General features: G+C 34.0%; 1 long non-coding RNA gene across 1 annotated transcript in view; it reads left to right on the forward strand.

Moving 5' to 3' along the window:
- LOC111085679 overlaps positions 1 to 3,534 on the forward strand; it is an 11,113-nt gene extending 7,579 nt beyond the window's left edge. The window contains exons 2-3 of the long non-coding RNA XR_002610495.1: positions 2,711 to 2,751; positions 3,469 to 3,534. This is a non-coding gene — a long non-coding RNA (uncharacterized LOC111085679). The remainder of the gene's footprint in view (positions 1 to 2,710; positions 2,752 to 3,468) is intronic.
- Positions 3,535 to 4,813: the final 1,279 nt, after the last annotated feature.

Here is a 4,813-nt window from a genome sequence, read left to right on the forward strand (position 1 = left end):
AGAATGATATACTATATTGTTACCTGGAAGACTAGTGACAAGTAGAATGATATACTATATTGTTACCTGGAAGACTAGTGACAAGTAGGTATACTATATTGTTATCTCTTCGTGCAATAAATCTTCAGTATACTCTGTCCATCTTTTCAATATTCGTACTCGTTCCATAATTACATGAATATATTTAGCTTTTATATATCCACTAGCAGTGTATCCTCCTTTATCTATGATGTCTTTGATATTCTTAGTCATTGATGTAACATCTTTATCTTTTAGTTTTCTATTTCTATACATTTTTGAATGAACCATTTTGTCCCTTTTTTTCATTGCACATTGGTCGTATTCTTTGTGGAGGACTAGCAATAAATAAAATGACAGACTGCGTTGATACGTGAAGGGCTAGCGACAAGTAGAATGACAGACCACGTTGTTACGTGGAGGAATAGCAACAAGTAGAACTACCGACTATGTTGTTACTGTCAAGACCAGCGACAGTTAGAATGACATACTGCGTTTTTACATGGAGGAATAGCAAAAAGCTGAATTACAGACTAGCAACAATGAATGACAGACTATGTTGCTAAATGAAAAATTAGTAACACGTGGTTCGTAAAGTAAGGTAGGCTACTTTTAGTCTCGTATCATGTAGGTAATGAGCGCTTACAATAAAGAGATGTGTATCACGTAAACAGTCTTAAATTATTCTTGTAAAAAAATGTCAGTTTAGTGTCAAAATTATGTTTTTGTATGATTTTCAAGCACTCAAAGAACTAGGAATTCTGTTAACTGACACGTTCCTTATAATTAATGTTATTGTCACCAGAAGAAGGGATCAATAATTCGCGAAGATGGGGGACACATGGGAAAGAAGTGACCTTCACCCCCAGTTAAGACGTAGGCAGAAGAAACTTTTCAGATCCCCGCACATTACTGAGGATACCAGGCAGCATGTGCAACGCAAGTGCTCGTTGGGATCACTCTTTATTCTCCCGAGTCATCTATCTAGCTTTCAGAAGTATCCAGACAGGAGAGCCAGTTTTTATGAATTCAGAAGTAGAAGTTGGGAGCATATTTATCCCCAAGATACAGTACTGGTATCCAGCTTAGTGGTAAGGAAGATGTGTTATTATTCCCTTTCTCTTTATAGCAAGCCCAACAATTTGTTTGTTTTTAATTATGCACAAAGCTACACAAGGGCTATCTGTGCTCTGCCCGCCACGGGTATCGAAACCCGGTTTCATGCGTTGTAAGTCCACAGACATACCGCTGTGCCACTGGGGGGGCAAGGCCAACAAAAATATACAAAGCATACATAATTATTTCTAAAATTAAAGATATGTTTATATAAAGCATAGTCTTTGAAGCCTTAGTGATTGTAAGAATTTCAGATATTTCTTTGTGCTGTATTCTGAAGAAAATATGACAAGTTTAATACTTTGAAAAACAAAACAACAAAACAAAACAAAAAAAAAAAACATGCTAGGCTCCAAATAACACAACTTTATTTTTCTTAAGAGTTGATTGGTTTAGGGAAGGAAGTTGTTGGAGACAGTAATGGATGCCAGTACTTTATAAGAGTTTAAGAGCGAAAATGGTGATTTTCTGAAAAATAAAGGGTAGATTTAAATATTTTACGGTTTGTTTGTTTGTTTCTAATTAAGCATAAAGCTACACAATGGGCTATCTGTGCTCTGCCCACAACGGGTATCGAAACCCGGATTATAGCGTTGTAAGTCCGCAGACATACCGCTGTGCCACTGGGGGGCTTTACGATCTTCAATGTAATCTTAAAAATCTTGAAGGACCAAATGGTCCCTTTTAGCCCTGGAATTTGGTCGTATGAACAAAGTTTTAACTTGAATGTTGTTCAGAATATTGGATCTATATCCATAGAATTGAGGATTCATACAGATAGAAGTTGGGATTCATAATGATGGAAATTGGAATTCATATTGATGGAATTGGGGATCCATACTGATAAAATTAGAGGTTCATATTGAAATAATTTTCTCTTTCTACAACTTACTGTTGTAAATTCTTCACGAGTAAGCATTGTTCTTTTCAAGCATTGAGTATTTAACGAGGATGTTATTTGGGCATGAATAATTTTCGTCAGTACGCTTTATTAACAGTTGTTCTATTTGTGAATGGATGATGTTTCCAGGATATTCTTCAATGGCACTTCACAATAGCTGTTCTGTTTGGGCATGAATGATGTTCTTCGGTATTCCTTTGTATCCGTTGTTCTGTTTGTGAATGGATGATGTTTCCAAGAAGCTTTTCAGCGGCCCCTAATAGCGAAGATATTCATTCAGGCTATTCAAAATGCCAGACTACTTACCTTACTATGATGAATATTTTCATCTAGGCTATGCGAAACGTCACATTACTGCTAATATGATGAGTACATATTTATTTTATATATCTTTAATAATAACATTTATAAGATACTAAAAAATGTTTACTTCATAGTTTTATGTGTTTTTTAATCACTAAGTTCTGGACATGTTCTAACTTCTAACACCTAAGTAAAGTCACGTGTGGTATTCTCTTTGTATGAATAAAATGATACACTCTGATGCGAATTCTCTGAATTTTCAAAACAAAACTCTTTATAAACAACTATATCGTTCTTTTTGAATAGAATGATTCATGCAGTGAAAGAAAGAACTCTTTCGTATTGATGTTTAATCTTCTTTTAACTTTTTAGCCACGTCGTCTTCCACCAATTATGGAAACAACAGATAAAACGTAAGTAACGATATTTTATAAAATATTTTGACTACTTTGTTTATCCCCTTTACTGCTGGATGAATGTTTGGTCAATTCTATTTATTAATCCACCTTTAACAATTTAATCGTTGGGTGAGTGTTGTAGGGATTTTGTTCGTTAATCCAACATTTAACTACTGTATGCTGGGTGAATGATCGATGGATTGTATTTGTTAATCCGGCATTTAACCACTTATCTGCTGAGTGTTGGATGGATTTTATTTGTTAACTCATCATTTAACCACTTATCTGCTGAGTGTTGGATGGATTTTATTTGTTAACTCATCATTTAACCACTTATCTGCTGAGTGTTGGATGGATTTTATTTGTTAACTCATCATTTAACCACTTATCTGCTGAGTGTTGGATGGATTTTATTTGTTAACTCATCATTTAACCACTTATCTGCTGGATGAGTTTGGTAGACCTTATTTGTTAATCCAACATTTAACCACTTAACTAAAGGCTCAGTTAAAAAAAAAGTGTTTGTCTCTAATAACTCGCCAGATGAGGCTACTAGTAATGTAAGTAGTTGAATTTATATTTTAAACATCATATGTGAATCATCTATCGTTTCATCCTGTTAAATTTCTTATGAATGTATTATTTTCATTGTAATTGACTACCTTGTGTGTGTGTGTGGTTGGTTATACGACTTTGATTTAAGTTTACTAATTCATGCACTCTTTATTCAAGTAGTGAGTCACCCTCCAATAGCCACTGTCTGAACTCTATTCAATCTACATCAATCGTTTTGTCAGACGAATCACCAAACCGGTCAAGCTTTGTCAAATCCAGAGTGAGGTTACCCTCTCAGATGTCTATAACTTACAGAGTATGTTGGTTAACTTTCCTCTCAAATATCTGTAAATTACATAGTGTGTGGTCTAACTTTCCTCTCGTAAATTACCAGACAGGCTTTATTGGTTACAGTCTTTCCAAGGTGTCTATAACTTAACGGATATGTTGGTTAATGCCTTCACAGATTTAAATAACAAGCTTTGATTAAGGTTTTTTGGCATTTGTTAGCGATATGTCTATGTGATTTTGAAAGAGCTTTAAACAGCGTTAATTACTTTAGATACGTGGGTAGGTTCGTTCTGCCTAATGACATTTTAATGGTTCGTCCACACTATAGTCGTGGTGTCAATTACTGCTATTGTTTACTTACTTAAGTCTTAACAGGTTGAAAAATTATTCTTGAATCTTACATTGTAGATTGAAAAGGTAAGCAAAAAATAGTTTATAACATATAACTGTGTGATACTTGTTTGTTCGATGTTAAGCACAAAGCTGCAAAAGGAGTTGTGCCTACCGCAGGGATCGAGCTCCGGATTTGAACGTTGCAAATAACTAGTACATCTCTGCGAAGAGTTAATAGGTTCACACTGTTTCTGGGGTGTAGGAATAATCTAATTTTTATAAATAAAGCATGTTATGAAATTTATATTTTAAGGACAGAAGTGCTACTCGAATATTTTGATTTATGTTTTGTAAAACTTTCATGTCAATAATAAACTGAAAATTGTGAGAAGTTAGTTCTATTTTTATCTGATAAAAACCCGTTAAATTCCTCTCTACTTCGTAACAGGGTAAACTGTTAACTGTTTTTCACCATTTACGATAAAAAAAATGTGGTAAAAACCTAAATCTTGCAATTTAATGAAAAAAACTAACAGAATAAAAAATATCAAATCTTTCAATTCGTACTTATAAAACTGTTTTATCATGTCCGGGTTTTTTTTTTTCGTGTTTAGCAAATTAATAGAAAGATGCTTTTGGAATTCACAGGAAAGGCATTCAAACACTTTTGTTTTCGACTCTGATGGTAACACCGCCTTTTACTGGACGGTAAGTTTCCCATTCTTTAAATGTAGCTTGACGACAATAATACCACCTTTTACTGGACGGTAAGTTTCCTATTTTTTAAGTGTATCTTGTTGACCTTAACGCCATATTTTATAGGACAGTATATTGTTATAATTGCCTAACTGCACCTTATCATAGTTTCAACAATCTCATTAAATTTCTGTAAATAGTT

This window comes from Limulus polyphemus, unplaced genomic scaffold (assembly GCF_000517525.1).
Source record: "Limulus polyphemus unplaced genomic scaffold, Limulus_polyphemus-2.1.2 Scaffold547, whole genome shotgun sequence".
Lineage (NCBI taxonomy): Eukaryota > Metazoa > Arthropoda > Merostomata > Xiphosura > Limulidae > Limulus > Limulus polyphemus.